We start from the raw sequence: 13789 nt of genomic DNA on the forward strand, positions 1-13789 counted from the left end.
TTCTAAAATTTGCTCTGCTGAGATTCTGCTTTGACCTTTTTATTATTTTATATGGTCAATATAAATAATAGTATAATAATAATAAATAATAATAATGTTTCTCTGTCCATACAAAATAACATGAACTGAGATACACTGAGTATAATTTTTTGAAATTTTAACACCAATATTAAAAATATAAAATTATACCAATATAAAGAATGGAGTCCGGGCAAACAATCAAGCTCAAAAACCCAAAGAAGTTTGGAAGGGGGAACAAAGACTATTTTTGTTAATTAAAGGTCACTGGTAAACTCTCAACTGACATTAAGAGAATTGAAAGATCCTTTCTTGATGGCCAGAATTGTTCTTTGTTTGCATTTATTTAGCAAAGATTAAATGGCAAACTTTGGATCCAAGCAATTACAGTGTCCTGAAAATTTTTATCCACAGCATTAACCGTAGTTCAGTTCATAATGCTAAATGTTGCTATCATTGTTTTATAGCTGTGAGCTGAAGTTATTTTTTAAATTTTGCCCCTATATTAGAAAAAAACTTTTTTTAAATACATTTAATTACACTACAGAAGATGGTGGATTACAGGCATTTGTTAGAAGACACCTCAGCAACAAACGTCTCTGGCTTTCTGGTGTCCAAGTCAATCTCTGACAAATATCAGACATCTGTTTTTTTTTTGTTTTTGTTTTTTTTTGTTTTTTTATACATTTTTCACAGTCATCATGGTTGTTGTTATAAGCATGTTTTTGTTCAATACACTCCGGAACAAAATATTAAGACCGGGTGAAACATTCTGCTTAATATTCACATTTCGTGCTGGTGAATCATAACCAGGTTGTAAGTACTTCTTCAGGGGAGTGGTGGCTCCAGCGATTAAGGCGCTGGGTTGCCAATCGGAAGGTCTGGGGTTCAAGCCCCGGTATTGCCAGGCTGCCACTCTTGGGCCCTTGAGCAAGGCCCTTAACCCTCTATGCTCCGGGGGTCCCTTACGAGGGAAATATTAAGGTCCGTGACGTCGGAGTGACGTGGGGCCGCCTTCCCGTGGGTTTACCACCTGCAGGAGGGACCGTAAGGGACGGTGCTGTGAGGATTGGACCAGACCAGAATTACGGATAAGCGGGAGAAAATGAATGAATGAAAAAAAAAGTACTTCTTTAAAATGTCAAAAGAAGAAACAAGAGCAAGAGACAAAGAATAGAGATTGCCATTTTATTGAAAACTGGATTTAAACTCAAACAGGCTGTTCATCAGCTGATCAAAGTTTAATCAAGTTTAAGATCATAGCCTTTAAAAGTGTGCAAAAATATGGCTTTTATTGCCCAAGTGCTTAACATTAATTTAAAATCAATGTACACCCAACAAACATTTCACACTTATAAAACAAACAAAAATACAGGTTCCCAAATCACTATATCCTGAATTCAAAAGCACAACTAAAAAGATGCGTCTACAAGTGAGACCTAAAGCCCTCTATAGATGAAGCCTGGCGAATATAAAGGGGGAGAGCATTCCACAGTTTAGGACAGTTAGAATGATTGAATAAAACAGAAGGATTACAGATACAATAATTACTTATAATAATGTAATTACAAGATTATAATTGCATAAACTGCATTTAAGAATCGAAGAATCACATTCTGACATTTGCCCTGTTATGATTCTGCTTTGACCCTGTTATTATTTTAAATGGTCTACTGTATATCTGTTTCTCTGCCCATACAAAATGACCTGTAGAGCAGAAAAACACTTGGTAATTTTTTTCTTAATCATAATCAAATTAATTCACGATCAAAATTTTAAGTTATACACATATAAAGAACGGAGTCTGGCAAAAAATCTAAGTGAAAGTCTGAAACCCAAAGTACAAATGTCTTGACATCTGATTAGGGATCTTGAAACAAAAAGTGTTCTGCAGTAAAATAAAGGTTACTTACTTTTAACCGATATTAAGAGAACTGAGAGATTTTTTTTGATGATCTAAACTGTTCTTTGTTTGCATTCAATCAAATGAGATCAAATGACAAACTAATCACCCAACAACTAAAGTGTCCTGAAAATGTTCAAAGCTGGAGTTTATTTGCTCCGTTTTGCCTCTTTAAAAGAAACAATTTCTTTCGTAATCTTTTCATTTATTTACAGTACAGAACATTTTAAAATATCATCTCATTTGGTGTAACAAATTATAATCTTATTGAGCCTGTCCCAGTCAAGTGCAGTATCCAATGCTCAAATGTCTTTATTTACACAAAGCACATCTAGTAAATTACCAATTTTCCTAAATAACCAATATCTGAGTTGTTTGGCACAATAAATAGTTACAGCATTTGGGAGACTTGTAATTAGTTCCAATGTGCAACTGGAAACAGTAACTGTACATAGCAGTACCAAATTGTATAAAAATGTTTGTGCCTCTACTTTGTGATAAATAGAAATGTTAGTGAATAGAGTATATTTAATATTACCCATATTTAATATATGTCCAATGCACACAGAATTTTATGTAAGATATAGATTTACAACAAACACATTTATCAGGATCATTAAACAGCTTTAAAGGCAATTTAGAAGCTCTTTGTGCTCCGAGGTGAAAGTTGAGCCGAGGTTTTTTTTTTTTTACTTTAACTACTTTAAATTCTGACCAGAGTCTCTGTCTCCCCCAGCTGTAAAACTCTGGCTAATGTTTTACATATTTTTCTCTGCTGTAATATAACTTGAGCAATGTAGGGAAAAACCAGGGACTAAAAAAGGACAGAGGAAGAAATTTGAGAATCACGCTTGTAAAGCATCAATGAAACTAAACTCATCTAGAAGATATGGATCTGGCCAAGGTCAGGAGGCAAAGCACAGAGTCCATTTCAGTCAACTGAAAAAAGCTTTATATAATCTTAAACTCTTATGAAATAGGTCTCAGGTGTCAGTTCTTTGAAGCATTCAGGAAGAACATAGAACATAGGAGAACATCAGTGTTATGCAGTTTATCGTTACATGTTAATGTATGTTTAAATATGTATTTAACTTTAAGTAGATGTGTTTAAAACATTGAAGAAGAAAAGGAGGACAATAAGGACTAAAAAAAGAATAGGATGGTAGAAACTCAAGTAGGAAGACTGCAGAAGTGATATGGGAGACAGCTAGAAAGGTACTTGGTGTGACATCTGGAAATAGAAAGGAAGACGAAACATGGTGGTGGAATGAGGAAGTGCAGTTAAGCATAAGGAGAAAGAGGCTGGCAAAACAGAATCGAGATCGGCAGACTAGAGATGAGAAAAGTAAGCAGGAATATAAGGAGATGCAGCAGCAGGAAAAGAGGGATGTGGCAAAAGCAAAGGCATATGAGGAGCTGTATGAGAAGTTGGACACAGGAAGGAGAAAAGGATTTGTACCGATTGGCCAGGCAGAGAGATCGAGCTGGGAAGGATGTGCTGTAAGTAAGAGCAATAAAGGATGCAGATGTAAATGTGTTGACTAGTGAGGAGAGTGTGTTGAGAAGATGGAGGGAGTATTTTGAGCAGCTGATGAACGAGGAAAATCAGAGGGAAAGAAGGTTGGATGCTGTGTGATGGTGAAGCAGGAAGTAAATAGGATCAGTAAGGAGGAAGTGAGAGCAGCTATTAAGAGGATGAAGAGTGGAAAATCGGTTGGCCCAGATGGTATACCGGTAGTAGCATAGAGATGCAGAGGGGAGAGGTGGAGAAGGTGGAGGAGTTTAGGTACCTGGGGTCAACAGTGCAAATTAATGGAGAGTGTGTTAAAATAGTGAAGAAAAGAGTGCAGGCAGGGTGAAGTGGGTGGAGAAGTGTGGCAGGCATGATTTGTAAAGAGAAAAGTATCTGAGTGAAAGGGAAAGTTTATAGGACTGTGGTGAGACCTGCGATCTTGTATGGATTAGAGACAGTGGCATTGAGTAAAAGACAGGAGGTGGAGCTGGAGGTGGCACAGCTGAAGATGCTGAGGTTTTCGTTGGGAGTGACGACGTTGGACAGGATTAGAAACGAGTTTATTAGAGGGACTGCGCATGTAGGACGTTTTGGAGACAAGGTGAGAAAGGATAGATTGAGATGGTTTGGTCATGTGCCCCCCCCCCATCTTTCCGATCTTCTCTCATCCTATGTTCTTTCACAATCACTCCAGTCTTCAAACTCTGAACTTCTATGTGTTCCTAGATACCGTCTATCCTCTGCGGGTGGCAGATCCTTTTCTGTCATTGCTCCAATACTATGGAACTCCTTACCCATTGCACTCAGAACCATCACCACTTTGACTGAATTTAAATCAAGGCTTAAGACCCACCTTTTCAACCTCCACTATCAATCAATGCATGTGTGTTTGGAGTCCTTATTTTTTTCTGAAATGTGGTGTATGTTCATGTACTATGTAGAGTTCTATCTCTTGTCCTGTATGTTTTTGTGTCTGTGTTGTGTCTCTGCTATTAACTCATGCAGCTGCATGTGATCCTTCGTCCTGGGCAAATGTCTGACGAATATGTTTATGTTTATGTATGTTCATTATATTTCATCTGTTACCTTGTAAAGCGTCCTTGAGCTTGGGAAAGGCGCTATATAAATTAAAATTATTATTATTATTATTATTATTATTATTATTATTATTAGAATGATCTCCAAAAAGTTTGGAAATGCATATGTTTTCTCCGAACTATTAGTGGATTTACAAGATTTGGATGAAAACGGAATAACTGTAGGCAGTAAAACAGCCAAAAGTGCTCTGTATTGTATTGCTGATGATAATTTGGTTTTACACAGCATTGGTGGGTTTACTGAAAATTTCAGTCATTCTGAATACATTTGCCGAAGTTTTTGTGGTCCACAGCGCAGCACTGAAAGTTATGATTCTGCTGTTTGTGATCAGCAAACTAAAGACAGTCAGGACAGCAAAGGAATAAAGGTAATCTCTGTTTGTAATGCTCTGAAATCTTTTTATGTTTGCCAGCCTGGTCTCTCACATTGTTTAGGCCATGACTTTTTTGAGGGTGTCTTAGCCTATGATATTGCATTGTACTTGAAGTATTTCATTAAAAAATACTACTCCCTAGCGCAGGGGTGTCAAACTCAATTGCACAGGGGGCCAAAACTCAAAGCACACTTTAGGTCGCGGGCCGAACAGGAAAAGCATTTATTGAACACACTAAAACAATGGGTTTTTTTTTTTTTTTTTTTTACGTAAATATGAATAAAAACAGACAGGAATATTATTCCAGAATAAATCAACTTAAACTTTAAATAACTTAAAATATTTTGCTCTCCATAAAAAATATATCCTGTCAAAATTATACAAGTTACAAATATGAAAATGTTGCAAAAAACCCTGAAAAAAATAAATTAAAAAATGTGCTTTTAAGTAAACGTTAAACAACAACAAATCAAAATTTTAGATTTCATTGCTCTTATGCCATTTTATAAAAAAAAAATTATCTTTAAATAACTTAAAATATTTTGGTCTCCAATAAAATATCTCCTGTCAAACACAAGACTTCTCACAGCTTCATCATGCAGCTCTTCAGAAACTCTCCCTCAGTAAATAACCGGCTGATGTGCCTCTGATTTCTCCTCTGCTTTCACACCAGCTTCACTTTGTGATTTTGCTCATGAAAAACATCTGCTGAAATGTCAGATTCTTCTTTAACTCTTCTACTTTCTGTATCTTCTGCTCTGCATTCAGGTTTTTCAGCTTCTCCTGATGTTTTGTCTCGTTGTGCGTCTTAAATTCAATTCCTTAATTACAGCCACATTCGCTCCACTAATAAGACACACGTGTTAGCGCCAGTGTCAGTAAACATCTACTCAGAATCACATCGGTTTTGAAAGGCTCTGTTTTCGGAATCCACTTTTCTCTTCGCCATTGTGAGGGGCTTCACAATAACTTTACAATAGGGTTAAATACATCAACAGAAGCACTTGATTGACGCTGGAATGTTCCCAGGTACCCTAGCGTTCGGTAAGGCAGCTGAAGCGCTGCATTATGGGATCTGTAGTTTGTGTTATAAGCGCTTCATATCGCCGGGCCATTAATAACAATAATAATAGATTTATATAAAATAATATCGCGGGCCGGATATAATTGTACGTCGGGCCGGAGTTCGACACCCCTGCCCTAGCGTCTAGGGAGTAGGGGGCAAGGGCCCAGTGGCGGCATCTGGTGGCCAAAGCAAAAACAAACAATACAAAAAAGTTGGGTTAAATACTCAACACTAACATGGAGCAGGTGGGAGAATTTAAACAGTTAGCGGCTAGGGCCTAGCCCCTAACTGTTTAATTTATCCCACCTGCTCCTTGTCCAATATATTTCCTGGTTATTTCTGTAGAAGTGAGAGGAGAAAAAAAAATTTAAAAAAAAGTTAATAAGTTACTAGATATGAATGTCTGCTTGCATTTATTTAATTTACAAAATCATTGTTATAATTGTATTTTGAAACGATTGTGTGTTAAATGCTATTAAAAATAGTTCTCACTAATTTAAGTTAGAATTTTCCATAAATATATTTATATTTGATTTTATAATTCTACTTTCTTCCTTACAGCTTTGGTCCCAAAACAGTTAAGTAGACCTTCAGTTTCATTCCAAACACATGTAGTACACAAAAAAAATATATGAGTGTTCTTTTAAATAGTGTCTCCACAACAAATATGGTCAGGATTTAACATCAAAGTTCATTCCTCTTTCTTGATGTGAATACAAAGGATTGAAGCACAGTCTTTATTGTTTCTTTAAGCAAAGCAGCTTGAGTCATGCTTGTGGAGTGCAGTATTAATTTAGGTTGTAATCTTGGTGATAAAAGACAGAAAAGATCACTAAGCAGCTGTCCTGTGTGATGAAGTCCTTGGCTATAATCCCGGCTCTGTGTTTCAGGTAAATGCAGTGATATCCAGACATACTCATGCACCAAGTCCATCACAGTCCTGTAGAAAGACTTCTTCAATTTTATCTAGACTGTACTTTCTAGCTCCCCGGTGAGGCCAATCAATTCATCCTAGTTCAGTGATGAAAGATTACCTGGACTGGAGGGAGGCTTCATTCAGCAGCTAAAAATAATACAAAAGGTTTGATCAATTTGTAACCATTTTACTGTTAGTTGAAAAATGCATTACTGCATTTTGAGTAGAACAATGCACAGAACAGTTTACTTTTTGCAATGCAATAGCAGCTATCAATTCTCTTTAAAAACACATATACTGTTAATTTCATGTAATGTAATATTGAATGAACCAAACAATAAATAACAACAGAAATGTGTACTTTAATTAATTTATTTTTACTTACTTATTTTGTTGTAGAAATGCTGAGTGCATGGTGAGTGTTTCTTTGGAAGGGAAAACAAATAATTCAGTTTGTAGGATTTTTATTTAATGTTTATGCTACAGTTTATCTTAGTGCATAAACAATGAATATTTACACTTACATGATCTTGTATGTCCTCCTCTGTTTCTTTTTTAGACTTCCTACCTGATTAAAAAAGCACTGTTGAGAATTTTTATCAGTTTTTCCTTATTGAGTGATCTATATTGTTAGATTAGTATGAAACGCTTACCTTCATGTCAGCAAATCTTATGTCTAATTTTAAAAAGAATTACTAGTGCTGGTGCCACAATAATGCAAACTATGATAAGAGTCATAGTTATGAACAGAGGCACTTGATTTTTATTTCCACACTCAGCATCAGAGATCGTTGTGCCTGGTTTTATTTCTCTAAGTCCCAAATCTTCACACCTGTCAAAAAAAATCAAGATATCATCCATTGATTAATGCCCCAAAAATTTTCTATTCTGTTCTCTGGTTTACATTCTTGTTTACTGCTTTTGATTATATTTAAGATGTGTGTGTGTGTGTGTGTGTGTGTGTGTGTGTGTGTGTGTGTGTGTGTGTGTGTGTGTGTGTGTGTGTGTGTGTGTGTGTGTGTATGTGTGTGTATATGTATGTGTATATATATGTATGTATGTGTGTGTGTGTGTATGTGTATATATATATATATATATATATATATATATATATATATATATATATATATATATATATATATATATATATATATATATATATATATATGCTGAAACAGTAAAGTTTCCTGAATGCTTAACATACCAGTAATCTCAGTAATCTTTAGTAAAGTTAATACTCACTTTGTGTGCTGTTTGCAAATGTCAAGTGATCCATCAGAGTAGGTACCATTTTTACATTCACCACATTCTGCATCATAATGTGCTGTTCCTGCAAAGAGATGACGTGTGCTGAGTCACAGTAAGTAATCACACCCTTTCCAACCTTGTAATTAGCTCCAGTAGAAAACTGGAACAATCACACTACATACTGCTGCAGTTATATCACACCAACCTTTCTGCTTTATGTAGTGTCCAGGGCTGCATTTTCTGTGTTCGACAGCTTGTGTACAGCTGCCCTTGTCATCACTGACACAGTAAAATCCCTCAAGTGGCTGACAAACTGTATCTGAAATCCGTGCACAGTTTGTCTTTACTCTTAATCCTTGCTCTGTGAGAAACACAAATATCACTGAACTTAACATTTTGACCTTACCCAATAATTTTTTAAAATTAGAATTTAATTGCATATAAAAAAGCAGATTTTGTATTTAAAAAAATTTAATAAAAAAAATACACTTACCAGGATCACAAACTGCACAACTAAGACAATTTACACGTAAATTTGGCTCAGAGATGAAAGTTGGGAAAGCACAAGGCACGCAGGTTGTGCTGATAAATTCAGTGCAATGTCTATAAACATGGCTTCCTGAAAAATATGTTAAAGGTGAACTCTCATAATATTGCTTTAACCTAATCCAAATAAAAATTGTTAAGGAATCCTGCCTCAATACTCTATGAATTAAAGAAACTCCATTCATTGTTTTAAGTCGGACATCATAATGTCTTATATGAGTAAAAACCCTAACCCACTTTAAGCCATGTATGTAAAGAATATATACATCGTTTCGTTGCATTTTCTCTCTACCAAAACAAAATAATTTAACTCACAGTACACATTTTACAACCTTGCACCTCTTCTTCTTCTTCTTTTGGCTGTTTGATGATGTGTTTATAGAAAGTGCTTAAAGATCAAGAAATTGTACATTTATTAATTAACAAAAAGATGTGCACTTTTAGTTCACTATCACCCAAATGTCTGTGTATTCATTAAATGACAGTTAAAGTAAGACAAGTTGTATCAGTTTAGAGAGAAAATTACTAAAACAGAGAAAGAAAGAAAGAAAGAAAGAAAGAAAGAAACAAGCATATAAGAGTTACTCATGAAAACTATACCTGAACATTAACTAGAGTCACACTCTTCACTAGCTTTTTATTGCATAGTGCATCCTAGTGCAATCACATCCTCAGGTAAACATCACACACAAAGCCAGCTATTTATGCAAACAGACCAGAGAACCTTCCTAAAATGCTCTAAGGTCCAGTTGCAGATTGCAGAGATGCTCCAACTCAACTGTTCAACTAACTAATAGGTCCTTGTCAAAATGGCCAATCTGCTTATTTCCTTGCATCTAACACACTGACTACAAGAACAACTGTTCATAGCCCGTTTAATATATGAGCTAATATATATAATATCCTGTTGTCCAGTGAGCATTAATCTGTCCTCTTGTGGAAAGCTTGTAGTTTGATACATCAGTTTTTTTTTTATCTGATGCAATCAAATGCTAAGTGTTTGCAAACATTCAACTCAGTGAAAATCTGCTATATTGAATAAAGCTATATAAAATATATCTGCTTCCTAGCCATTGTTTTGAAAAATAAATTTGTTTTGGAATAAAGTAGACATCTAAACTAATTAACATGTATAAAACCATGAATTGCATTTTCATGTAGGAATCTTTAAACATTTGTCTTGCACTATACCATATCTGTGTTGTATCAAAGACTTTTGGCTTACCAGGTGCACACATGGGACAACATTCTCCATTTATCTCATATTCAGCTCGGGAGCAAACACAAAAACACAGTTCAATATTTAGGAGGAAAGAAGCAGCAATAATAAGCAAAAGCTGCAGATTTAACACCATCTTTGAGGTAAGTTTAGTCTTTATTTTCTATAATTCCTATAAACAATGTTTCATCCCCCTGCTTCATGTGTGTTTTTCACTTCTGTTCATCTGTACAACAAACTTAAATCCCATTAAAGCCAGTCCTCTTCTGGCTATTCTGTGTGTCTAAGATCCACATTATTATCCATTTGTGAGGAGACGCTGAAAAGAAAGCAAAAGAATTAAAAATTATTAGAGGTGTGATTATGACAAAAAAAAAGGAAATAAGGCTGGACTGACTAGTCAACACTGTCATGTAATAACTAATCAGTTTTATGTAGAAATTCACAAGAAACAGGATATTAATAACCAAATTATAGACAGCAACTCTTCTGGGAGACTGTTTACTAGAAGACTAGATGATTGTCAGTAAGAGACACCTCAAAGCAAAGCACTATTTTTCAAGTTCATAAACATTTTCATAAAGTGTGTAAACAGTCATTGATATAGCAAAACCAATAGATCAAACATATAGAGCATATGTATATTTGTTGTGATATTTTAATGAGAATATTTCAAAAAAAAAAATGCTTGTAATTCAAAAGACGTTGTTTGTTATAATCAGTGTTGGGGGTAACGCGTTACAAGTAACGTGCGTTACGTAATAATATTACTTTTCTGGAGTAATGAGTAAAGTAGAGCATTACTTTATAAATTTACACACATATCTGAGTTACTTTTTTAAAAAAGTAATGCGAGTTACTTTTCAGGTAAATTTTTTGCATAAAAAAATAAATACTGAATTAAAATGAATGTAGTCACGTAGAATCGCGCACTCACACGTGCGAGCAGCGGGAACAGAAGCTGGTCAGAAGCAGAGATGGCAAACCAGAGAATTACATTACTGTAAAGGAAGTATTCTTATTATTTTGAAATAGTCGAGGAAAAGGAGAAAGGAATAATGTTTAATTGTAGATTATGTGTTGGTGAAAAGCTCTTGTCAACTGCAAAAAATACCACTTAAAAAAAACAAAAAAACATCTGCATGCGAAGCACAGCACTACAGATGTGTGCGTGTGTGTGTGTGCGTGTGCGTGTGTATGTGTGTATATAATGTTGAATATATGGAAATGGAGACAGAAATATAAAAAACGTTTGCCAACTTTCCACCACTGCAGATCTATAGACTGCTCAGAATGAGAGAGAGAGAGAGAGAGAGAGAGAGAGAGAGAGAGAGAGAGAGCAAATTCACAGCTAATTTGCTCTTTGTGGGAAGATAAACTGCCACGGTCACTGATAATAGCGCGAACTTTGTAAAAGCGTTCAGAATGTTTCAAGCTGATGATGAAGCAGAGAATGATGTAGACGAGGACGAGGTCATATTTACGGAATTGCACGTTACATTACTGACGGCGAAGGCAGATTGAAAAGCAGTGTACAGAAGTGACGACTGGAAAGTGTTCAGCCTTGTGGTCAAAAGTTAGTCGATCATCTTATTGTTCTCTAAGAAGTTATTAAACATTTTAAATGTTTAAGACATGTCTTTTGCCCTAATATAACTTATTTCTTAATGGCAGTTATCTATATTACACCTGTTACACCTGTAAGGCGTAAAAGAGATACAAGTAACGCAAAAGTAACGCAAAAGTAATATAACGCATTACTGTCCATTAAAAGTAACGTAATTAGTTACTTTTTGGGGAGTAACTCAATATTGTAATGCATTACTTTTAAAAGTAACGTTGCCCAACACTGGTAATGACCGAGCCGAAATTATTTTTCTACAGCTGATTCTGACACGTCATTCCACAAAGATCATTATCTAAACACCCTGAAAGAGAGAGAAAGACAGAAAGACACACACACACACACACACACACACACACACACACACACACACACACACACACACACACACACACACACACACAGAGAGAAAGAGAGAGACACACACACACACACACACACACACACACACACACACACACACACACACACACAGAGAGAAATAGACAAGATTCTTACTTGGTCATGTTCTGTGTTGATGATCTACTTCCAATGTTGGTTTGAGCAGACTCACTAGTGTGCTTTCTCTTTCGGCTAGTAATTAAACACCCCCCCCCCCCCGCCCCCCTCTAAGTCATGTGAAATAACCCTGGTCACACGATTAAAATCAGATGTGAACAACTGTACAGTATTATACATTACAAATGCAGTATTGTAAACAGTGTTAATAATGCAATCAGGCAACAGTATGTGTGTCTGTGTGTTCGTGCGTGTCAGTCAGTGAGTCAGTCAGTCTTAATCAACACACAAACCTCTTTCCTCCTACAGCAGGGTTGGCAACCTTAAAACAGACTAACAGACTTTCCTTTGAACCCAAACCTTGTCTGCCCTACATTTTTTATAAGTTTATAATTTAGGAATTCTGTAACATTTCAACATTTTATTCAATGTGAGTAACACATGTAATGAACCTGAAAAAACCCAAAGGGATCTTCCTGGCACTGACTCTCCAGTCAGAAGGAGCGGTGAGTTTGAATTTTTGTTTACAGCATTTCAAAAAATATTTTTTTATGTACTTCTGGTGGATTACAGGCATTCATTAGAAGACACATTAAAGCATTTCTGTCCATCTGGTGTTCATGTCAAACTCTACCACATAACTGTTATGTTCTTATTGTGGTAAGGCCTAGGGGGGAGTGCAGTTTAGTTTAACAGTTTAGATTTTGTAGGTTGTTTGGCTCAAAATCATAATAGGACCAGAGGTTAGAGGGATTATTAATTTTAGTGATCAAATGCAAAACTGATTGACAAACAGAATGACAAAATACAGAAAAGAAACGTTCAACGTTGACAGGGAAACTAGACTAAAGACAAAGGTAAGAGAACATGTACAGTGTAAATTAAAGAAGAAATGAAGAAGACTACTGTAGACTGTGGACTTTAAAACCTTACCTAACAAACAGCAAGCAATCTAGCTGACTACACTAGGCTAGGCTAAGCTAAGCTAAGCTACTTAAAAATAAACAAGATGTGGCCAGGGGGTCTAGACAATTACAAGACCTACATGGTGGAATGTAGGTGCATGCACAGTATTACCAGTTCTCAAACCAAGTGAGCTATGGGTTATTATAAGATGCCTTTCAGCTCTCTTTATGAGATGTAACATGCAGTGTAAATGAAATAAAACAGGACTAAGGTGTTTAAGTATTCCCTTCGGCTTCTCCTGTTAGGGGTCGCTACAGCGGATCCTCCACACGTTTTTACGCTGGATGCCCTTCCTAACGCAACCCTCCCCAATTTATCCGGGCTTGGGACCGGCACTGAAAGTGGCTGGGGTTGGTTCCCTGACCGGGGATCGAACCCGGGCCGCAGCGGTGAGAGCGCCGCATCCTAACCACTAGACCACTAAGGTGTTTAAGTGTAATTCTTTAAAAGCCTCAATCACTACCCTTCAGAGCTTGTAAGGGTCCTTGGGGCTAGGCTTGCAGAACAGTACAGATACAGGAACACAGGACTTATATTGATGTAATCAAGAGATTGTAATTGCATAAACTGCACTTAAGAATCAAAGATTCACATTCTGAAATTTGCTCTGCTGAGATTCTGCTTTGACCTTTTAATTATTTTATATGGTCAATATAAATAATAGTATAATAATAATAATAATAAATAATGTTTCTCTGTCCATACAAAATAACATGAAACTCTCAACTGACATTAAGAGAATTGAAAGATACTTTCTTGATGGCCAGAATTGTTCTTTGTTTGCATTTATTTAGCAAAGAT

General features: G+C 35.9%; 3 long non-coding RNA genes across 3 annotated transcripts in view; 1 reads left to right on the top strand and 2 right to left on the bottom strand.

The window, feature by feature from the left end:
* LOC310733968 overlaps positions 1–13789 on the top strand; it is a 152698-nt gene that overhangs the window by 83869 nt on the left and 55040 nt on the right. The window lies entirely within an intron of this gene.
* Positions 5106–7313, bottom strand: LOC310733964. Its single transcript, XR_014535937.1, has 2 exons — positions 7273–7313; positions 5106–7034 (listed from the first exon to the last, which is right to left on the bottom strand). It is a non-coding gene; the product is annotated as an uncharacterized lncRNA (long non-coding RNA).
* Positions 8629–12075, bottom strand: LOC310733967. The gene is made up of 3 exons (XR_014535940.1): positions 12023–12075; positions 9907–10219; positions 8629–8754 (listed from the first exon to the last, which is right to left on the bottom strand). It is a non-coding gene; the product is annotated as an uncharacterized lncRNA (long non-coding RNA).

Source organism: Silurus aristotelis (genome assembly GCF_946808225.1).
Source record: "Silurus aristotelis genome assembly, chromosome: 11".
NCBI lineage: Eukaryota > Metazoa > Chordata > Actinopteri > Siluriformes > Siluridae > Silurus > Silurus aristotelis.